Below are 25248 nucleotides of genomic sequence, written 5' to 3'. Positions count from 1 at the left end.
CTTTACGACGAAGCTTGGAAGAGGAAATGTTCTTCCTTTTTCTACTACTTCTAGGCACAGCAGAAGATGTTCCCTCCTGGGGTTCATCACAGTCGCCTTCGTCAGTAGACAAGTTGGTAAAGATGTTCGTAGAGACAGGTGGCGTAGCTATCTTAAGCATTTCTGCAAAAGATCGCTTAGAGCGTCCCTGAAGGGAACGCTTAAGATTTTCCTCGCGCTGTTTGTACGCGGGACATGAAGGGAGATCATGTGGGTTTCCCCCACAGTAGAGACACTTTTCGACATCTCTACCACAGGAATCATCCGCATGATTCCCACCGCATTTCCCACAGCGGGCTTTATTGCTACAATGGGAGGCTGTGTGTCCCAATTGTTTGCAATTGGTACAAGTCATGACCCGCGGCACAAAGAGGCGAACAGGTAGACGAACCTTGTCAAAGAGGAGGTAATTGGGCAGGGCAGAGCCGGCGAAGGTCACCCGATAAGAGTCTGAGTTGACGTATATTTTCTTACCGTCAGCTGCGACTGATGCTGAATGCAAACGTTTGCATTCCAATATCTTCACTGGCTTAAGCATGGGGTCTTTGAAACAGCCAGTCCCATATTTTAGCAGGTCCTCGCAATTCAGACTCGAATCGGAAACGACCCCACTGACTTCAACCCTGCTAGCTGGAATATACACCCTGTACTCCCTCGTAAAGGGCTCGTATCCAGCAATATCGTTTGCCTGAGTTGAACTGTTAACCACCACCCGAAGCTTATCAGGGCGAATTTTCGATATTTCTGTCACGGCCGAATACCGATCCGTCAGAACTCGAGAAATCTGCAACAGATTCAAACACTTTTTTTCTTTGGTCCGGAAGAAGATTACAAATGGCCCGGTGGCCGAGCTCGGATATACCTTGAGCCGGGGAGCCGATTTTATTTCGACGTCCATCTCACCTTGAGATGAACCGCCGTCAGGGGAAGTCATTTTTGCACGGGCCTATTGCCCAGTGCACGTTATTAAGACAACCAAGAAGGGGAAACGAAAACTAATACTTAGCTTGTGTATGTAACGGTATCCAGACGGCTTACTAAAAGAACACTGCTTCACTTCACTGACCGGCTAACGGTACTCAGAAACAGAAACACAAAAGAAGGGAAAAAATACTGAAACCTCAACTAGGCGCAGAGTGTGTAAATAACCTTGAACGCGGATTAACACTATTTGTCGCTATAGAGTGTACGGACCGATGACAAAAGACTTCTATCTCGACTGAGTGCTCGATAACGAATGAAATAAATAAATAAGAATTTTGTTGTTAAATGGAGTTAATATGTGCGATTTTATGATAAAAATGTGAAATCGACACTATATGTCAGATAATTTGATGTTCCTGAATTTTACCGGTAACGAATCTATTTTTGTTATAATCCTAAGGATTTTCCACGTTCAACAAGGTATAGTTTATGAAAATTGAGTGAAGAATAATAGAGATATATTCACGAGAAAATGATGAAGTTTAATATGAATGACAAAAGGCCATTTAACCCCAACTTCTCGTATTCGCACTAAGGTCAAAAGGATTCCGTTCGATTTCTGAGATTTTTTACATTAGAAAAACTACAAAATATGTATGATTTGCATCACGGAGCAGAAAAATCATTAAAAATAGGGGATTTTGGGGCCAAAATGACCCAATACTCCACTTTCCCGTATTTTTCTAGAAACAAATTTATCTCCATTCAAATACTAAGATTATTTCCTTCCAAAGGAGGTATAAATTTTAATTTTCTGATTGCTACTTCAAAAGTTATTCCATTTAATGTATTTTTTCTCCATATTTTCCCATAGCACCAATTTCAAAAAATTTCAAGCGAAGTGGGCGGGGGTCTAAATTGTCCAAATGATGTGAAATTTGGCATCTGAGCTTACTTTGACATTTGTCACAATATGAGAGGGGGGGCCTTCGAGAATTAAAAAAAAAAATTTTTTTGCAATGCCCTAATATTCATGTACGCAGTAGAAACAAATCGTCGACAAGGTTCGAATCGTTTCAAAAGATTCTCGTCTTGTATCACCATAGTTATCTACAAACCGTCCTTATTAGGACGAATGCAAAATGGAAAAAGATGGGTTGGTAAAGTATATGATATAACAGGGGTGTCGTGACCATACCAAGTTATTTCAAATCTTGCAAAGCATATATTGACATAATTTCAATGATTATTCCTATATGAATGCAATGACAAATTTTCAGGTTAACACGGCAATAACTTTGCAATTTAAAGAACAATTTTATATTTTTAGTTATTATATAATAACTGTCATCTCTTCCAAACAACTTAACCCTCTGCTGCCTACCTCGTGGTTTTGCGGGGTTAAGGAGAATCATTGTAAAATGTCCAATACATGATTTTATGTTGTTACCACCACTAAAACCACTTCAAAACACTCCCACCTGTCATACAAGTACTACTGTCTACTTGTTGAAATCATATGAAATTATTGACCTGTATTCAATGCGAAGAACTCGATAATAAAATTGTTTTACTGAATAGTTTAACGAACGGGATCCCCAGGAAAATTTCGCTAAGCCCAGTGAATCGAACTTAATGCGTAAAATTTAGCCATTTGAAAGAGATACAAGCAGAATTTTAGGAATATGATCTTCGCGGTTATGTCCCGGACATTACCCGGCTCTAGTTTTTCGCTAAGCGTGATTCATTTCTGTGCACTAGGAAAAAGATTCCGATGGTTGTTTCGAGAGACAACAAAGGTTCTTTTCAGAACCACCATAATTATTGTCTAGTCTAGTCTACACATACACAGCCAATACATGTAAGGATTCTGGAAAATTGCAGACGTTCGTCCACAATTTTTCTTGTCATTATTAATGCTTGTGGCACATATTGAATATGGCACAAGCATTAAAGCGTCCAGGCCAACTGTGCAGCGTACAAAATAAAGATGATTCAAAATTATACGGCAATCAAATTATTCATTCAATGAATAATTTAATCAACGGATTATTTTGAACCTTGAATAAGGAAGAAACATGGACAACCGTACACAACCGTTTCAACTTGATGGGGGTTTGATAAATCGTTGGGAGTCACTTTGCTAAGAGGGTTACTGTCACTCCTTTGGTCCTAGGTTCCTGGGATGGTATTTAGCCTTACTCGTCCTTACTCGCTCTCTGAAACAATAGAGAAAATTGGCGAAATCGGTTAATTAGTAAAACGCATAAACATACAAACCAACAGACAACGGTAGCGCAGCAGTGTGATGCTCCCGATGAGACTGAAAACTCGTTACACTTCTCAATATGAAATCTACCCTAAGCAAAGTAATTATCTATTTTAATAGTCATAAGCAAATTACCAAGCTGATAAGAGCCAGAATCACTCAGTGTGCCGGCAGAAACTTTATACTGTATGTGTGTGTATGTATGAATTTATGTATGTATGAATGTATGTGACCAAAAATAAGCACATCGGTTACTCGGAGATGGCTGAACCGATTTCATCAAACTAAGTCTCAAATGAAAGGTACAACGTTCCCATAGGCTGCTAATGAAATTCATTAAATTCCGAGTTCCAGTTCCGGAGTTACGGGTTTAAGAGTGCGGACACACAACAAATTCACATTTTTGCCTTTCTCCTATAGAAAGGTTATACAATCACTCTGAACATCGTCAACCTAATCCCGGGCCGGATGGCCAACTTTTTTTCACTTACATAGGTTTTCTGTATTTTAACAGGGTCGTAGTTAGGGGGATACGGTGAGGGGGTCCCCCCACATCTCTCACCACCCTTCCCTAAACAGCCCTTCCCTCATCAAGTACACCTTCACGCGGATAAAATTTTCTGATTCCTATAGAATAAACTTTCCTAGTGGGTCTGAAAAACCAGTGAAAAATTTGGTTTGAAATGATTTTGAGTTGAGAGACTAATTTAAAATTTCTTATCAAGTTGAAAATTTTTAACGGGGTCCAAACCCCCGAACCCTCCTGTTTCAGCGTCGACACATAGCAACTCAAGTTCGTAGCTGTCGATTCATTGTACGTATGTGTAAATCGCACTGAATATCTAATAGACAGTTCCACCATTATATTAAACATAACCAGCCATGGAATCGTAGTTTGGTTTAATGAGAAAGGCACAATTGCACCACTAGGTGAATTAAAACGGTTTTTTTTTCATGAGCGTTGCGATCATCTCGTATTGTGCGCGAACAGCTTAATGTTCAAAAAGGATTGCTTTTGGGAATGAGGTTGTGAGCCCAAAAACAGAAAATCTGAGCGCGCTGTTTTGGGTGTACGATCCTTCTGCGAGAGGTGATCAACGAGCACTGACAGGCGGCACTATACACCATGTCTCTAAGGCAAGAGCGAGATACATGCGAAAAGATACGTACAAAGCATAAATCCAATTTCTATCAATGTGCTCTCATCTGGACATACAACATGTTCGCTTTCCTCGGTTGCACCTATTGTGTTGAAAGTAATATCTGGATGCATCGCACGGATTGTATCTTGGCCTACATAGGTATTTTTGTCAAGTTAGTAATTCGGAAATGTAGTACTTTTAATTGGTCGTCCATGTGGCGCAGCAGAATTTTTTTTATTGATGTATTTTCAGGTTTCGGTTTATTATGAAAAATTGATGGACATATTCATAGTCCTTTAGAAATTTGTTTTGAATTTGAGCGACCTAAAATAAAAGTCGCAAGGATAGAGCATGTTTCGCAAAATCCGTTTCTAACATATTGAAATATATAAATCAGAAACTTTAAGGATAAAAATCGGACAGAAATCCTTTAGCATAAGAATCGCTTAAAAAGTTTTCACCCATAAAACTCGGCAAGGATGAACCTCCAGTATAAAAATCGTTTTAAAATAAATAAATCGCTCGTGGGAGCATCCGTATATCTTGATGTTCAAGATTAAAAGTCGGCTAACAAAACTGCTTTGTAAGAATCGGATATATTTCTTTCCGGTTTTTTTCACTGAAGGTTTTTTTTTGTCCGACTCTTACAAAGAAATGTCCCAGTCCGATTTTTATGCTTGATGTTTATATCCGGTTTTTATATTCTAATATATTTGAAACGGGTTTTACGAAGCATGCTCTGTCCTTGCGACTATTATTTTCGGTCGCTCATTTCATACAAGCTTTAGTTTTAAAATATAAAATTTTTCATGACGGATTAGTAAGAATCCCATTCTTCTGAAAAAAATACTCAGACAACAAATGGAAGCCTCTTAGTAATGAATTGGAAGAAGAGGATTATACTATAAACAGAGGCAAGAACACATCGGTTATAGAATATTATTCGAAGCTACCAGGGGCGTTTGACTCCCAAGAAGTTTTAAGATTACGCTTTCATTTCTAAATTGTAAATAAGGACGTAGTAGTGGACGTGTCTGAAATGATATTTTGAGTTATGAACAGTGAGAAAGGTAGTGGACTGATAGGAAGTGCGAACAGAAAGAGACGAATAAAGATTAGGGTAAATTTGGCATGCGTTAAGCCAAACCGAAATGGTATTCAATTGTCAATTGCAACGATTAATACCCTGTTTGTAAATTATTCTTAAATGTTATCAGTAAATGATCAAATCATCCATACAATAAGAATGGAAAGCCACCACTTGTGGCGAGATACCCTCTGCATATGCTGAAAAAATCCTGAAAATGCAAATTCATGACGCTATATCTCGAAAGCTTGATTCCCCTGCAAGACAATACTACTGTTGCTACGTCAAAAGCCAATCGTATTACAATTAGTCTACAAAATAGATTCATATTATTCCGAAAAACATCATCCTCTGCACTCATTTGAATATGACATCATTGAAAACAGTGCGGAGCATGGCAGTCGTTCATTTCAATGTTTTCATTCAATTGAAACTGTGTTTCAGCAATTTTCGCATCATAGAATGACTATTATTCCATCCAACCACCCGCCAGCCCGTCGCATCACCATCGCCCACAGAAGCACAACTTTGTCGGTCGGACTCTGCTCTGTTGTGGAGGACTGTTGTTTTTCGTTCAGCTTTTCTGTGTCATCGCACTCGGATGAATAATATTTTCAAACATATACTGGAAAAACAACGGACCATAGTAGGCATATGCCAATTGAAAGTCAGTCGGTGAGCGCCATTTCGGATGGTGTATGCAGTGTGTGCAGCATAGCTGCAACCGTCAAGCTGTCAGGGATTAAAGCAAAACATTCCTACCATTTGTAATATTCCTAGTGTCAGTAGGTTCATTGCACTAACATTATAATTGTACTGTAAGCCAGGAATTGTCGACAAAGTTCACTGGAACGTTGTTTTTCTGACATTTCCAATTGTAAAATTCATTTCGGGAGTTCCAGATTGATGTTTTCCGAAAATCTAGAAAATAATAGATGCTTGACGACAAAAAGTTTCTGAATGCCTTCCAAAGACTACAATCAACAAAGCGTCTCCACCAATAGAAAGTTCAATGGAATTCATGCCTGAAAACTTCAGAATGTTTTTTTTCTTTTCGCCGGTCACTATTTCTGGCCTACGACAGCCGCGTTCATCAATAAAGTGCGGATCTCTGGCAGTACCAAACAATATGATTGTGGCAGAACAATTTTAAGAAATAAAACTTTTTAACTCGAAGCAAACTCCCGCCGGCATTCCCACGGGGCGGCATCAAAGACGAAGAGTGGAAAATAATTCCAAATTTCAATACCGATGTCCTCCGAAATAACCCCCCTTCTCCACTCACCGAAAAACGTACCCGTGACAACCGGGAATCTCAAAAGTGGGGGAAGTTTGTGCAACAACTTGCTTCGCTCGCCAGAAGAATATTAAGGAGCTCTCATCACGGTTCCCCGATCAAACGACCGACACGAAGCCTCCTGCGCCAGTTGCTATGCGGAAAACTGTTTGCTATGCGGTTACCGAACCGTGCCAAGTAGAGCAAAAAAGAGAAGGAACGATGACGACAACTGTAAAATTAAAATTTGATTGCATCTTTTCCGATTTGCAAATTGATTGCAGATTCTGTTTTTTTTTCTTCTTTTGATGCTAGTTAGCATGGTAAAAGAGTTTTTGCTGCCATCTGACGTCAATTGCTGTACATCTTCTTTTTACAATAGCTGTCAGTTACACTGTTCAATAACATTCATTTGGTGCTATTTTGACATTGCAGCATACCGGTGAAGTCGGTAGTTTTTTACCTTCTTCACCTCATACTTGTATGAATGGTTTTTCGGGTGAAATAGTTATTCAAAGATGCAGCACAAACTTTCCAAATAATATCAAGTCATAACCAACAAGATCCAACTGTGACAAACGCCATTCTTAGTGGCAATTGTCTATTCATTAGCCACAATAAATCACAAACTGCCTGACCAGGAAATCCGTTCAAAGATTTTCAATTTAGATCAGGAACTCGCATCAACTTCTCTCGTCGGAAACATTCCCGAAACTGCACTCAACTCGACATGGAACACAGCACCGGAAAGGGCTTGACCGTTTAAGTTTACATTATCCGGATTAGGCACCGAACAACATTCAATTTTCTCTTTGTCTTCTATAATGAAAGATGAACGAACGAAAAGTTGTTTGACAAATTCGAACCCGTACCCGAATCGTCCAGCGACTCGGCGGACCTCACTTTCAGTGTCACCGGAAACCCCCCAAGTAGGATGAATGGAGACAATGAATTTGTGTTTCTCTCAATTTATCTGCCTAATCTATTCAATACTGCTTCCCTAGTTGCATGATTTATACTCCTTTGGAGTTCCGGTCATTTGGCAGATGTAGGCCATTCTGGCCGGTTACTTCCAGCTGCAGGACCTACAACGTTTCACATCACATATCTTGTAAGTTGAATGTTCGAACCCTTGTATTTCATATAACAATAGCTTGTATAAAATTTACCTTGATTTAATTCCAAGGAATGAGTTTCCGGTGAAACTTTTAACAAGAAACCGACATCTGTCCTACAAAACTAAACACGAGCGACTATGTTAGCATAGCCTGCTACTACTACCGAAAGGAAATTAAATCCCATCACGGTTGTTCGTTCAAAATTTGAACGATGATGCATCATGTTCGGAATCGAAAGAAGAAGAAGAAAATTGTTGGGTTTTCCGGTGAAGCAAAGTTTTTTTTTCCGGCCAATCAATTTATTCATTGCATATATGTCGGAAAATTCGTGACATTGTATTCCCATGCGTTGATTGATATGAAATCACTAACGCGTTCATCAGTGAATCAAAAAAACATTCTCAGTCGAGGGTACGATATAATCCCTTTGGGAAATCAAAACAGGGTTCTGCTAGTGCTTCAATAGGATGCAAAAAATACTCGACTGGTGCAGATTAGGGTCGAGGTGCTAATTGAGGCACTACAGAAAAAAACTAATACTAAATATTTGAATATTCATTTTGAGTAATACATATCGATAGTTTATATGAAATAGAAGAAAATTGCTACTATTCTTCTATAGAGTATTTAAAAGTACAATTGATTATCTCGATTCTCATTCATTCATGTTGCACATTTGCTTCAACACTCGAGCAGAAAAAAAAATACTTTAACATATCTCCTTGAGGTGTCATACCAAAATTTTGTATTAATTGCTAGCTGCACACGTTTCTTCAATAGTTTATGCAATAGCAGTGCGAGTTTTGATGTGATCCCTATAAACAAACTTCGATATGAGTCGCTCATCCCGCACTAGTGTCGCTATTGATACTACCACGACAAGAGATAACCTACTCTGGTTATCTGCAGAACAAAAATGCAGCACGACACGGATGTCATTCGCATGAGAACTGTGTGACTGCAGCAGTGAAGTCCGCAGTAGATCTCGGTTCGTGAACTTTTAATTGCGCTAGCAAAGCATAAAAAAAGAGTCGTTCGTAAATTAATCTTGTGTCTCTAGGGTAGGACGAACGTCCAATGAAGTCTGCCTTCTGCCGTCTTTCGCTGTGATTATTCTTCTTGTAGGGTCCAGATGTTACGTTAACGTCCCTAAATGTCAAATCTGTGATACACTTTTTTGTCACAACTGCAAAGTCTTGGCACTACAACTTTTTTCGTAAAATTTTCGCCATCTGTTTCAAAGCAGACTTGGTTGCCGATTCATACCATCTTGTAGCCGATCAAGAGGCTGGTAGATAACCCGAGCATATTATTTTCTGGTATAATAATCACCAAAGTTTGATTTTATCACACGATAACATACGTGGAAACCCGAGTGGTTCGATACTGAGTGCCAAAGAGGGATGAGCTTGTGAGACCACCCCTGGCTGCTACTCCGTTATCGATCTGGACTAGCTGAAGCTTCACAGGGAATCAGTAGATAATATAATTGTTGATCATCATGACGGTCTCGGACTGACTATTTAGTAACCGTATCCGTGTCCGCCGGTTTCAGGAATATTTCCTGAACCTCTTTCGCTTCCAGTTAATCTCTCGGACGAAAGTTTTTCTCTCTTCCGGGATAACCGAGCTTGTTCCATATTCTACCGGAGCAATGTCAAAATAATATGCTAATAAATACGAAAATTTCCGAAATCGCTAATAAAATAAACGAATCATTTCGTTTCATTCACGAGAAATAATTTCGTTTTCAACGATAATATTCCTGCAATGTACACTAAATATGTAGAATTTACGAAAACTTTCGTTCACCAATCGGCCATTCTGTTCATGAAATGAACGAATCCTACTATTTAAAATGCACGAAAATACTTCGTTACAGATAACGACGAATGAACTCGTGTTTTGCCCGATAAATTTCATTACTTTTACGAATTCATATTTTCAGTGTAATGATTTGGCGTAAAACGAAATACTACCCGTTGAACTGTTGGCGAATCCGTCTCTGAAAATTCTATAAATGTTACTTATCAATTTGCATTCGTCGACTTTGTCTCATCAGAATCTGTTACTTACTTAGTGCCTCTTAGTTTGATCTAAGCTGTGTAAATTTTGGAACGAACCAAAGGGCAAAAACGTAGGTCTGGAACTGCAACAAAATGAAAAGATTCAATTTGTTCGAAAGTTTCCGATTTAACCAGATTTTGATGAACGTTATAGGAGCCCATAGAGTGAGCTTGTTTTAAAGACTCCTTTTCGGTGAGAGTCGAAGCAAGCTTGAGTTACTCTCGCGCGCGTTCGCTTTAGCTTTTTTGGATTTCTTCGCGTAAATTGCATACTGTTGTTGCCGAATACAAGTACAACTGTGAAATAAGCGGTCGATTTCGTCAATAATTCGCACAGAAAAAAATATTTTGTGATTTTAAATTCATTTTCATGCATATATTTGGAGCATGAATATAATTGTACAATTAAGTTCCACTACAAATACACACAACTTGTCGTGCTTTCTTCAACGAATTTTATTATAATTTAACACGTTGATTGAAGATTTCAGTTTCATTAAATGGGATGCAAATGCACATAAATGGATTTTTAATCCAATATTGCTGTAAAATAAATGACATTTCATTGACTGCATCAAATTCAACTTAATTTTCAATCAAATTTTTAATTCAAGCTCTGTATGTTTACATTCGTATTGATTTACATGTCGTTTAAATTTCATTATTTTTTGGTGTGGCATTTAATTGCTCGTTTTTTGGACGAGTTGCGGTGTAGTTTGGCAAACTAAAAAGCGTAAACCTTTTCGTAGGTTCATAGAGATTAGCCATCGAATACAAGCGCACTCGAATTCGTGCAGTTTGAAAAGTACCGTAAACCGGGGTGACTTTGATCATCGGGGTGACTTTGATCACTCGAAACTTTTTTTGTAGATCGCTTATTAAACCATAATAGTCTACCGAATCATTTTAATTTGAACTGATTTTTACTCTAAACTTATAAAATACTGATTTGTTATACTTTTTGAATATATTGTTCGGTTTTTGGGTACAACAACTACAAAAAACCGAAATTTGACTTCACCTGATTTTTACGAAGCTTCGAAAAGTGTCTAGTTTTTATAAAACAAATAAATCTCAGATTTAAGCAAGAGTAGTAAATTACAAGCAAGTTTTTATTTTCCTTTAGATTGGGATATGCTAAATTTAGTTTTAAGAGTTTGTTCATTTTAAATAATTTTTTTTGAAACTAGTTGGCAATAATTTCAAATTATTTTAAGCTAAAATTCGCAACATTTTTTTTTATTGTTCAATATTCCAACGTGTTAAAATGGATGAAACTGTTTGTACATTGATAAAACACTGAAACAAAACAATTTTAGCAGTTTTAAAAGTTTTCAGAATCTTTTATTCTAGTTGGACACAAATCATACGAATTTTGGTTACTCGGATTTTACAGAACATTGAAATACTTTGTGTAATACTAATTAGCATCTATTTAACATTGAATATATTTCCAGATTTAGTTTAAACAAACATTTGAATGAGAAGCATTAACATCAATAACTTAATGTGGGTGAACATGCAGGTTATCAAAGTCACCCCGGAACACGAAAAAGAACTTTTTGAAAAAAATAGCTGTAAACGGACAATTTTAGGCAAAACCATCCAATCTTGTTCTCCATACATCAGTACATGGTTTAAAAATATTAAACTCGAAAAAAATGCGTTGCGTCTAAAAATATGTAATGATTACTTCGAAAAGTGATCAATGTCACCCCGGTTTACGGTATACCTGAACTGAGTGTCGTGCCACAGTTGACCCAGCAATCATTCGATAGTGTGTGAGTCAAGAAAGCAGAGATCAAAGCAAAATACGTGCAATTGAATCTGATTTTATCCGTTTCCATCAACTATTTGCGATCTTAACCTAGGTTATTGAGCATCTACTAAAACCCTGCTCGCAGTTTGTCTTCATATCTCGCCCTGAGCAGAAGCAAAAAATCGTCCCGCGCAAGTGAAACAGTCAACTCTACCTAAAAATCAATCGGTGCCTATCACACAAGCAGTCCATATACAGTCGGGTCTCCGCGATTAACTAGGGGCGTGAAAAAGGAATCCGCGTTGTAGGATACCCATAGCTTATGGGATTTCGACTAATTGGGGCTGTGGCCGATTATTTCGTCCGTGTCAACATGTAGCGCCATACTTTCTTTGGCAAAGTTGTTGTACTCACTTGGGCCTACAACTTAGTGTAATTGGGTATTCAATTAGTTGAGAACTATGCCGCCAGGGGTGCTATGAAAAAAGAGTAAATAAATCGAAATTCTCGTCGTAAATTCAACTATCATCAAATGGATTCAATGTCAAATATATCAAGACCCTGATTATTTTGAAAGATGGTGTCGTCGGGGAATTTATGAAGAAAGTCCAGAGCTTCTGGATGGCAGAAAGTATAACTCGCAATTAGCCCACCAGGCGGCGCTAGTGCTAATGCAAATATTCAACACATGTTAAAATAATTCTATACCTCAACATCGTGATTAGATAGACTAGTACTGTCTTCAGCAAAGTTGCTCGAGAGGTCGAGGACTACCCAACGGTAACAGATTAGTTTGGAATATTCTCACTATGCGGCGCTAGTGAGCGTAGAAGCTTTCAACATATGGTAGATTATGATATATCTCAAAAGTCTAATAACTTGGAAAAATGGTGTTTTCGGCAAAGTTCTCGAGAAGGTCAAAGGCTACTAGATTATGGATAGATTAAACTGGAATGGACCCGCCAGGCGGCGCTAGTGAGCATTTTCTTTCAAAGCATGTATCTCGAGATCATGATCATTTGGAAGGGTGGTGTCTTTGGCAATATTTATAGGCAGGTCGAGCTCTGTCCTACGGCGAACAAATTAGTTCAAAACTCGCCCACTAGATGGCACTAATGAGAATGAAACTTTCTTAACATTATAGATATATTTCTAAAGTCTGATAATTTAGGAAAACACTGTTTTTGATAAAGTTCTCCAGGGGGACAAGTGCTGTTTGACAATGTAAAAAATATATTGGATCAACCCGCTAGGTGACACTAGTGAGCACGCATTTTTTCTTTCAATTTCTGCATCTCAACATAAAGGCAGTTTAGAAGGGTGGTATCCTCAACAAAGTTGCTTGAGAGGTCGAGAACTACTCAACGGTTAGTTTAGAATACTCTCACTATGCGGCGCTAGTGAGCGCAGAAACTTTTTAGACCTGGTAAATTATGATACATCTCAAGAGTGTGAAAGAAAGATGGTGTTATCGGCAAAGTTATTGAGGAAATCAAGCGCTGCTCGATTATAGACAGAATGAAATGGAATGGACCCCCTATGCGGCGCTAGTGAGGAAGCTTTTTTCAAATTTTATTTCTCGGGATCAGTATAATTGGGATGAGTCAAATTCATCGACAGGTTGAGTTTTATCTTACTGTGATCAGATTAGTTCAGAACTCACTGATTGCTAGGGAGAATACAACATCTACTACGTAGTAATTTAAGTCAAAAGTTTGATAATTCATGAAAATGGTGTTATCAGATTAACGTGGATTTCAGTTACTAGGTGGCATTAGAAAGAAAAAAAATTGTTTACGTATTTTAGCACCTCAAAATCATGACAGTTTAGAAAAAGGCTTTCTTCAGTGAAATTTATCGATAGTTCTAGAGCTGTCTGGTGATGGCATGAATTTATCCTCTTATTCGTTTTGAGGCTACTTCAGAAATTTAAATAAAATTAACAAGAATCAGAACAGTAAATAATTTATTCATAATCGAGTAACCATTATTCTTCCTCAAAAACTTTTCCAAAAACACCATCTTTCTAATTTATTAGATTTCTGAGATAATTTATAATCTACCATATGCTGAAAGCTTCCACGCCCACTAACACCGCATAGTGAGAGTATACCAAACTAATCGTCACCATTGGGTAGTCCTTGACCTATCAAACAATTTTGTTGAAGACACCACCTTTCTAAACTGCCTTAATATTGAAATGGTGAAAATGAAAAAATGCGTGCTTACTCGCGTAACCTAGTAATTACCTAGACTTTAAAAAAAGATCTATAATATTCTGAAAGTTTCATCCTCCTTAGCGCCGCCCAATGGGTGAGTTCTAAACTAATCTGTTCACCGTAAGGCAGAACTTGACCTGCTGATGAATATAACCAAAGACATCACCGCTCACTAGCGCAGCATAGTGAGAGTATTCTAAACTAATCTGTCACCGTTGGGTAATCCTCGACGACTCGAGCAACTTTGTTGAAGATACCACCCTTCTAAACTGCCTTTATGTTGAGATGCAGAAATTGAAAGGAAAAATGCGTACTCACTAGTGTCACCTAGCGGGTAAAATTGATATTTTTCTATACATTGTCAAACAGCACTTGTCCCCTGGAGAACTTTATCAAAAGCAGTGTTTTCCTAAATTATCAGATTTTAGAAATATATCTATAATGTTAAGAAAGTTTCATTCTCATTAGCGCCATTTAGTGGGCGAGTTCTGAACTAATTTGTTCGCCGTAGGACAGAGCTCGACCTGCCTATAAATATTGCCAAAGACACCACCCTTCCAAATGATCATGATCTCGAGATACATGATTTGAAAGAAAATGCTTACTAGCGCCGCCTGGCGGGTCTATTCCAGTTTAATCTATCCATAATCTAGTAGCCTTTGACCTTCTCGAGAACTTTGCCGAAAACACCATTTTTCCAAGTTATTAGACTTTTGAGATATATCATAATCTACCATATGTTGAAAGCTTCTACGCTCACTAGCGCCGCATAGTGAGAATATTCCAAACTAATCTGTTACCGTTGGGTAGTCCTCGACCTCTCGAGCAACTTTGCTGAAGACAGTACTAGTCTATCTAATTACGATGTTGAGGTATAGAATTATTTTAACATGTGTTGAATATTTGCATTAGCACTAGCGCCGCCTGGTGGGCTAATTGCGAGTTATACTTTCTGCCATCCAGAAGCTCTGGACTTTCTTCATAAATTCCCCGACGACACCACCTTTCAAAATAATCAGGGTCTTGATATATTTGACATTGAATCCATTTGATGATAGTTGAATTTACGACGAGAATTTCGATTTATTTACTCTTTTTTCATAGCACCCCTGGCGGCATAGTTCTCAACTAATTGAATACCCAATTACACTAAGTTGTAGGCCCAAGTGAGTACAACAACTTTGCCAAAGAAAGTATGGCGCTACATGTTGACACGGACGAAATAATCGGCCACAGCCCCAATTAGTCGAAATCCCATAAGCTATGGGTATCCTACAACGCGGGTACCGCGCAGTAGGAATCCGCGCAGTAGGAATCCGCGCAGTAGGAAGCCGCGTAGTAGGAATCCGCGTAGTAGGAGACCCGACTGTAACAATAGCCTATACCTACTGTGCGATTTAGTGATGAGTGACGGTGCCCAGCAAAAAGCAACCCAGATACGGCCGAACTGTGTTGCTGTTGATTTTTCGAAATGCCCCGTAAGACCAGCCATTTGGGAAGTGGAAAAGTAATTAAAAGTACAGATGGAACTCAATCTGGATGAGTGAAAACCCTACAAATGCATCATATCAAACATTGCGTGCTGATTTCGTTCAAGAACATTAACCAAACTGAGTCATTCGCCTCGCGAAACAACATGCAGCACACCGCCGAATGCAGCAATGTTAAATATAGCATTCCCGTATACATCGAAAACGGCGCAGTAGAAGTTCGTGTCCATGATTTGGCTACGCGTACCCCTGACAGCGTGATTAAAAAATCCTTGCAAAAATACGGAGAAGTAGACTCCGTTACACATGATACATGGAGGAATTTTTTGGTGAGAATGCGTGTGACCAAGCCAATTCCCTCTTACTTAAGCTTCACAGTGTTAGGAAGGGACGATGCTCTCATTCAACAGACATCACTAGTCACGTACCCAGGGCAAATTCCTACGTGCCAGTTCTGCACGAAGAAGCTGCACCTCGGAAAACCTTGCGTAGAAACTGTTAAGGAAAACTTAACCAATCCAACTGAAATCAGCCCAGAACCATCTTACGCTAAACCACTAACAGCTGCAAAACCAACATCTCCGGATCAAGCACCCACAACCAGAAACAACAACAACGAAACGAATGCCGAAAAATAGGAACATACAATAACGACCGATAAGAGTAAGACACAAACTGGAACATCTGACCGCGAGCAGTAGGAAAGTACGGATGAGGACATGGACATGAACGACAACGCGAAAGAAGACAAACGGATCGAACCTCAAATTGCAGTGGACAACACTGGCAACATTTCGCCCCCTAGAAAAAGGATCTCAACACGCAGCAGAAAACTGCGTCCGAACGAGACAAAAAACTACAAGGGACAGCCCTATGGGGTTGTACGAATTGCAGACGTAGGACTGCAACACGTGAAATATTTAATTTCTTATTACATTTGGATTAATAATTAATCAAACATTTCTTTCTACAGTTCACTTCATGAATCAAACCGTCCTGCTCATCAGGTCATTTTATTTACAATGAGCGATCGAATCGGATTAAAGAAAGCAGACAGAAAACTGTGATGGAAAACCGAACTAATATCTGGAACTGCCTTAAAATTTAAAAAAAATTCTATTGTGTGCGGTAAGCAACCAGACCGATGCTTAAAAATCATGTTTTAGACAATACAGTCACAGTTCTTGACAAGCTTTATAGTTTTATTTTGTCGTTATTGTAATTTTCCTAAAGTACACATAAATGTAGCGAATGCAGTGGTCTTAATCATAAATCGAAGCAAAACATATACAAGAATCGAAAATAGTTTTATGGATGGACTTGGATGCATTTTTTGCAGCGATTTTTTGAGTAACAGTGCATCCATTCATAAATAGGCTTTGTAGTACCTATGTATTGGTAGAACCAAAGTGGGATAGGTTGAGTGGAAATGAATCTCGTGGAATCAATAAATTGATGAAACGTAAATAATAAACCTTCGTTGCACTTTCTTCTATCCATTCGCGTGAATTTGTTGCTAAGAAAGTTTTTGTCTCCTTAGCCTGTCATGGAGACGACAACGCAAAGAAAAACCGAAAGCTTTCGCTTCGCGCAACGAAAGCTCAGATTTCTATCATACACGCAACACTTGGATATACCTACACATCCGCCTCCCCCCAGAAGTAATATCGAGATGTAATTCCTGGGGGGAACGATGGCGTAGCCCAATGGAGTTTAGTCGGTATTAATGGCAGCGTCACCATTCGAGCCCGACTCGCCCCTAGTACACCCCGTGTGGTAGCTTGGACACCTACCAATAGCACGTGTACTGGGTTAGTACGTAAACAGTCTTCTCCATTGTAAAAAAAAATAAACACAAGCGAACGGTGTACCGTGCTTGAATCAAAAAGCTGTGCCAGTACATCGTGTCCGTACACGAATGGAAGATACGCACCAAGCAAAATGAGTCAACGCTGGTGATGATGGGTGGTGCGAAAGAGACAACTAGTACCACGACGCTAGTCTCTGCTACACTGGCTGAGGGAGCATGCAGCGCAGTGCTCTGCTCTGCCTGCTGTCCCAGAGTTAACTGAGCTTGCCGACCAAATCTGCTCTTTAAATAGTCGATGGTGACGTCATTCATAGAAGCGTTGCGCGTTAGGTACATAAATCTGTCGTGCCAGACTAGGGAAGCGCAGCCTTCTGTGTGCAAATGTGTGGCATTTTAACTATGTTGAACATTATTTAAAATTTTAATGCCATTATATCAAAAATCTTTAGGTTTATCTATTGGAATCTATTCTTAGAAGTATTTCTGAGCGATATGCGCAAAAAATGAAAATTTACCGTAAGATGGCTGAATTATAAGCGTTTAAAATTGGACCACTTTTCGTTACATACCATTTTTGTTGAATTTGCAAAGTGCACCCCCATATCGAAAACAAAGCCGTAGTCCTACGTCAAAATGTAACTTAGTTGTTTTTTTTATTGTAAAAAACGAACAATCGGCCTCGTCGAGCTACCGCATTTGGGCCTAAATAAATTTAATAATTATAAAAAAAACCCTGCTCGCTGCTTGGAGCAGAAGGAGTATTTTGTTGACTGGTATGACGAACTCCACGAAAGCTATGCCACCGGATATTGAAAGCAACAAGGAAAATGATCATGATCTTGAGGGGCACGAAAAGGCACATTATAAGGTCAACAAAAATCAACGTACGATACCATTGTTTATGGACACACAAAATATGCACGGTGATGTAGTGTTTTTGTTACTGCAACGAACCGAGGATAAACCGCTGCCAAGGAAACCATTAGTGACGACACGAATGAACTCATGATGAATGAAGTTCCTGTTTGACAATTCTCGGTGGTTTATTTACTTTGTCAGTTGTGTGAGTGCGAGTGCAACGGGCGCTCATCTGTTACATTCGAACTCACGTAACTTCCATGTAAACAAACCACTGCGTATTGTCAAACGAAGTTCATCCGGCTCATTTTGTAGGGTTATGTCGGTTGATGTAAAACCTAATTGAATTAGCCGCAGGAGAGCTAATCGATGGTGCAATATCAGAGGCACGAGGAGCCAGATCCACTTTGCAAGTTCGCAGCCAAAGCCAGGTCGATAAACTACTCACAATGAAAAACCTGATCGACGACACACCGGTCGAAATAAAGTAGCATCCTACACGCAATATATGCCGTTGCGTGGTCAGATGCTGGGATATGGTCTATACTGATACCAAAGATATTGAGCAGTACCTACAAAAACAAAATGTGATAAACATCCGAAGAATTACTCGTCGTACTCCTGACAAGAAAACGATTAACACTGGAACTATCATTTTAACATGCAATGGAACTATCCCCCCACAATACATCAAATTCGGTCTATTACGTGTCCCGACCCGTCCTTTTTACCCTTCGCCTCTACTATGCTACCGTTGTTTCTCCTACGGCCACACCAAATTCAAGTGTAGTAACCAAATGACTTGCGAAAACTGCTCGGATACACACGAACTGATCGAAACCAACGACAACGTTCAGGCATGTAATAAACCCACGTTCTGCAAGAACTGCGAACAAAGCCATTAACTTGCTGATCGTGCATGTCCGGTTTACAAGATGGAGGTAGAGATAATCCGTATCAAGGTAGACGAAGGTCTAACATTTGCCGAAGCCAGAAAAGCGCACCAAAACCGAGTCACAGAATTAAAAGGCACGTACGCCAATGTAGTGCAGCAAAGACTGATCGATGCACAATTGCCGAACAATGAAATAACCACCCCTCACTCAAAAAGAACAAGCCAACAAGACACTGCATCAAGAAAATCAAGAATTACGGACACAGGTGGCAACAATCCTTGAAGTAGGTGCTGAAAATCCAGAAAAAACTGCAGGAACAGTTTAGCCGTTACACTCAACGTGCACAACAGCCAAACGAGTCGCAAAAAGAGCAAGTCAGATCAGAAGACACCATGTGATACTGCACACTCATCGAGGAAGACTTTTGTTGAGCCAAATAGTATTCTAACTAGACAACAGACACGTAGTGGCAGTCAAGCCGGCATCCCCCGTAATTCAGATTCCACGAATTTAAACGAATAACGCTCATTTTTCAAACCATTAGCAAAACTTCCCAAAATCCAAAAGAACGAGGAATTAAACATTACATTCAGCAATTATGAAACTGACACACAACACCACATGTATGATTCATCTGGAGTATCCGATTATGAGCAAGATCAAGAAATGACAGGAGTAACCAACTAGGCGTATATGTAAAGCTCTCACCAACCTATTATAAACACGTATAATTCAGCAAGTCTAAGCCACACTACCCCTACTACAATGCAAGACACAGATCCGCTTACTCATCTTGGAAGGGAAGCAAAGAAAGTAGCTCTTCCACTGTCTTCACAGGCAGAGGTCGAACCGGGGATAGCAGACAAGGCTATCAATACGCCACTGCCTCAGCCAATCTCCGGTCTTCCTGGTGAGAATAATAGTGGTACGCAAACCCAGGACATAAACACTACTACAGCAAAGAAACCACACCGCGGAACCAATTCAAGAACATCATCACATCGATCAGCAATTTCAAACAACCCACACAACGTGTCAGAACGTTGTATCGCTATTCAATGGAACGTGAATGGTATCAGAGAACGCTGTGGGGAATTGCAACTTTTGGCATCGGAATTTCAGCCAGGTATCGTCGCTGTACAAGAAACGCGCCTCGCTCAAGCAGACATAATGAAAAAAATCCACAGAAGCGAGTACAAATGATCAATTCGTCCGGGGCCAACATCTTGCGCCCAGAATGGAGTAGCACTCGCTGTCCACAAATCATTAACACATAAGTTTCTGAGAATAAACACCGAGTGACCGAGTTACCACCCCCTATTTTCCTGATGGGTGATTTTAATGCCCACAGCTCACTTTGGGGTAGTAGCAAAAAAGATGGTAAAGGAGCTGTAATTGAAGACTTCACAGCCCAACACAACCTTATAATACGCAACACTGGAAAACACACACGTCCAGATCCAAGAAGTGGAACCACCTCGGCTATCGATCTACCCATCGCATCACCACAGATTGTATCTAAACTACAGTGGCACGTAGACGCAGATAATCGTACGAGTGATCATACCAAAATCATCGGGAAAACTTGGCACTAAAAGCGTTCCTTGGTGGACCACAGAAGTACGAGCGGCAAGAAAGCTTAGGCCAAAAAAACTTAGAGCATTGAAATGACTACACAACGATGATCCAATGAAACAGCAAGCCTTGCAAGAATTTCAACAAGCACGAAACGAATCCAGAACAGTTGTAAATGAAGCAAAAAAGGCATCCTGGGATACCTTTGTCTCCGGAATCAATTCACAAATACCCGGAAGCGAGTTGTGGCGTAAAGTGAATGCATTATGCGAAAAAATGAACATTCACAAACCCGTATTAGAGGTGAATAATCAAACAATAAAGGATCCCTTGCAGATTTAAGAGAACTTAGCCTGCTACGTTGAATCTGTTTCTCAGTCACAGTCAACTCATACTTGCTTAAAGGAGGAGACTGTCCAAAATCTGAATGAAAATCAGGAGGCAGATTTCAACAGCAACTTCTCTCTAGAAGAATTTCTCTAGGCTCTCAGATTGTTATGCTATCTATCTAGTCCCACCACGCTTTTAGCCTAACACCGGCCCTGAAACTAGTTCACGCCAAATATCATATGGTGTTACACTCGAATGTTTAGTAAGATCACTGCGGTTGTGTGCCAAATATGTTTAGTTTTATCTTACAAATCTACACACCTAGAAAAAATCGTGTAAATTTACGTCTCTTGACCATGACATATACGAACATCAAAAATGGCATAGTTTTATGTTTGATTTTAATTTCACATGTCGTTGAATTTTGCGAGACACATAATTTTACTCCACATATGGCGTTTGTTTAAAATGTTTAAGGATGTAATTTTATGGCACTGCGCATGGAAAGTACATCTTTTATATAGAATTAAACAGAATACTGTTATATTTCGTCAGTTCGTCAATTACGGTTTGTTAGATTGTGGCAAGTTTAGAATTACGTCAACGATAAAATTCAGATTTTTTTGGTGTGTAGTTCATAATTTGAAGAAACACTGTTTCGACCAAAAGCGCTGAATATTGAACGATGTTCATGATGTCAAAAGGTTAGTCACTAATTTCGCAATTACTATGTTCATTGTCGTTATATTAGTTGATGAGTTTTCTATCTGATTTTTCGGGCATAATAATGCCATTCACGTTTATAATTTGAGGAGCTTAGTCACAAATTTAATATTCGTTTTGCGTTGTATATTATATGCACAATTTATAATTATTATATACTTATAATTATCATATTCCAAAATTTTGTGGAATTGTTCACGTGAAAATTTCCAGACCTGGTGCAGAGTTGCATGAAAGTGCAAATGATTAGATATCTTCTAAATTTCACAAGCATGAAGCATATCATGCACAAAATTGCACATTTCATGAACTATATCATGAAATTGGGAACGTATTTTGATTTTGTGAATTATTTTACGAATAAGAACGGTTCATCGTAACTAACATACTCGGAATCAGGAATCAGTTTACGAGGCTTGAAGAGATCCATGAATATTATTTCGTGAAACTAAAACAGTAGATTTATTACCTCATTCACAACAACAAAAACCTGATAATGATCAAGATGTAATAAATCATTACTCAGTACACGTCGAACCGTGAACAATGTTCTTAAATTTATGAATAAATTCACTAATCAACATTTGGTTTATGAAAAATGTTCATCAACTAGCTCACAGACAGTAAAAACGATTTGTCATTGACTAAGCGGAACCCGTGATCAATGTTCATGAAAAAATCAAATATCTCCAAAAATTAAGCAGGCGTTACGGAAAATTGAACACGTTTATAAAACACATGAATTTCTGTTAACGGTCCTGTTCCCGAACGTAGAAACAAGATTATTCCAGAATTCATGGCACTTTATTCCCGAATTGGGGAACATTTTTGTCGGTATTGCTATACAAATTCGTCGTCCTTACAAGCATTTTTATTTTCATAATAGGCCGAAACAGTTTTCATAGACGACGGAGATAACAAAACGCGAAACGAATGTATATTAATACTAATAAGAATTACTGATATATACGCACCCATCCTGAAAACAATATGGTTAAAATAAAATGGAAAAATCTAACTGGCAACTTCTTGGTGCCTTCATAACATCCAGGTGAAATGCAGGTAGACTCGGGTCTCCCAATATTCCAACTTGCGGCTAAGGAATACGCTCAGTTGTCACGTGTCTGTTGTTCCTGTACTCCCGCTCTCCAGGTTTTATACAAAATTTCGGATCTATTTTGAGCTATTCCGTTTCAGTCTCCAATTTCCAGTAAATCGTATGTTACGGCATCAGAAAGCTCGAAAGTTACCGATTTAAAACATTCAACACACATGTTGCTACCTAGTTTGCTCGGAATCATCGAAGTCTTTCCATCAGAATTTGAATACCGAACGCTGTTATTACAAATTATAGTTGATGTGGATGTACGTTTGCGGGTTCATATTTTCAATCTCAAACATATAATTTTTTTCAAAGCAACCATGACGGCAGTGAATTTTTTTTTACTTTGGTCAGAGAAGGTTGCTAAAATGGAACTCATCCACTATGTTTGGTTTTCAACCTTGTTATAAAAATAAAAATTTATATTGCCAAATGTTTTCTTAGATAATGTCTTAGAAGCCCATTGATATTTAGTTAGTGGTTGTGTGTAAAGTAATTACAATGCGTCTTGGAGAATCTAAATAAAAAAAAACTGATCAATATGGTTCGAAATGAAATCAGAGCATTTGTGTATACGATTGACGATGATCATGTTGCAATATTATCAAATGCCTGGTAGACGTTGGAAAAACATGACTCTACAAAATTTCAGTGTAAATCCGAGACCAGATACCTGAGGTACTGATAACTGAACTTTAACCTTTCAATTTGTGCAAGGAATATATCTGTCATTTTTAAATGGCATCAGTAAAATCAACTTACCAGTGCTACGATCGGCTAGCAGACTTCCGGCAATCGGCAGACGGACCTTGCATGCAAACATGGATACGATGGTTATTCGCGTACATATAGTGCGATGGTGATATGTAACGGGTTTTCCCGAAAAATGTGTTCTAGCTTATCCATCGATTCTGTGTCTGAGCTGAACATAATAAATAGAGTTTTTGCAACATGAATAAATGCACGATGATTTGCAGAAAGTTTGGTTGAAATTGGTTGAACATTTTGAGAAATAGAGCCAACTGAACATCCAAATTCATAAGTGACACTATATGAAATCCGCTTGATATTGTCGTACGAACTGGTGATAGATAGGAGAAAGCACGTTGCAATACTTATAATAGCTGTAACACAACTTTGAACACGTAATTTAACAACTTTCACAGTTAGGCACAAATCTCCGGCATACAAGGAACAGGGCATTTGAGCCAATATATTCTGATTCCTGATTCACCTTGAACTGAAAAAAATAACCTTTAGTGAAAAAAATAACTATTCGTGGTATAATGCAGATGTTTTCAAAAAGTGATTCATCGATATTGAAAGTAGCGTTCAATACATTTTGTTTGCTGAACTGAATTTGGACATGACTGTAGTCCACCTCATTTGTTTCGACTGTTGAGGACAGATATAAAAGCTGCCTTTCATTGATCGGATAGTAAGACGGATGTGGATGGTCCGAATAATCAACTGCTGACAGTTGTATTTCTGACACAAATTTATCTTGAAAACAGCTCCACATTTTCATTATACTCTATCATTAGTGTTCATGTTCACTACTCAGTATTGCGTTTTTGAAGAATGGAAAAGATCAACATATCAAGAATTTCGATATTTTTCGAATAGTATATTTTCTAAAATTGATATAAACTCTTTTCAATTAGCATGCTAGATAAAAGTATTGATGTCAATGAAGTCATGTCATTTGAGTCAACAAACAAGCCAAATTGAAGCTAGATGGCCATGGAATATCATTATACGCTAAATGTTTTCACAATGTAACAAATGTTCGATTACGAATGTCATTTATGCAACGATGTTTTCAGAACATTCTATATTATAAATTGGGGAAAATTCATATCAATATTGATGATAAAAATGAAATAAGCTAGATACAATGCTTATTTTATTGAGATATGTGATTATATGCTTATAAGCACATTTTACAATATTCGACATTTTCTTTTGACTATATATTATCGACATTTACGCTGTGCATGCAAACTATTGCAAATACCATAGTGTTGCCGATATGGATGTAAATAAACATCCATTCACTCAAATCTTTCGGAGAGGAAATTCCGATTTTTGAGCACTTTTTGTGGAAGCAGTGAATTAAAAAGGTTTCCTTGGAATGTCACAAAGGGATCAAGGTAAGTTCAGTATTATCTTTTATTTATTTACGGAGATAACCTGACTAGAAAATTGAGCTACGGAAATGAGCCATGTTGATTGGATTTAAACAGGACCAACAATTTTCTGGACAGGAAATCTTTGTAATAAATACATATTTCGCTTTTCGGTAAATTCCTAAATATTGTTTCAACTTCATTTTAGGTAGTAAGAAGACTTCAACGAAACGGGAGTGATATATACGGAGAAACAATTTGTTTTGCGGAGACGTCACATAACCAAAGTTTTCATTGAAGTGGTCCTTTAAATATGAAAACTTCCGAAATCGCTCGTAATATACACATTAGAGTGGCTCGAATATGACATTTTTCAGCACAGCTTTTTTCTTTTGAGTTCCCAAATGCCTGTGCAAAGTTTGGGAGCGGTTGGTTG

The 25248-nt window shown here is 38.5% G+C and overlaps 1 pseudogene; it reads right to left on the bottom strand.

Annotated features, from left to right (window-relative positions):
- The window catches only part of LOC131686219 (ribosome biogenesis protein BOP1 homolog), a 45985-nt pseudogene extending 22479 nt beyond the window's left edge, over nucleotides 1–23506 (bottom strand).
- Nucleotides 23507–25248: the final 1742 nt, after the last annotated feature.

This window comes from Topomyia yanbarensis, chromosome 2 (assembly GCF_030247195.1).
Source record: "Topomyia yanbarensis strain Yona2022 chromosome 2, ASM3024719v1, whole genome shotgun sequence".
Lineage (NCBI taxonomy): Eukaryota > Metazoa > Arthropoda > Insecta > Diptera > Culicidae > Topomyia > Topomyia yanbarensis.
Note: the sequence above shows the minus strand (reverse complement) of the source record. Positions and strands in the feature narration are given on the sequence as shown.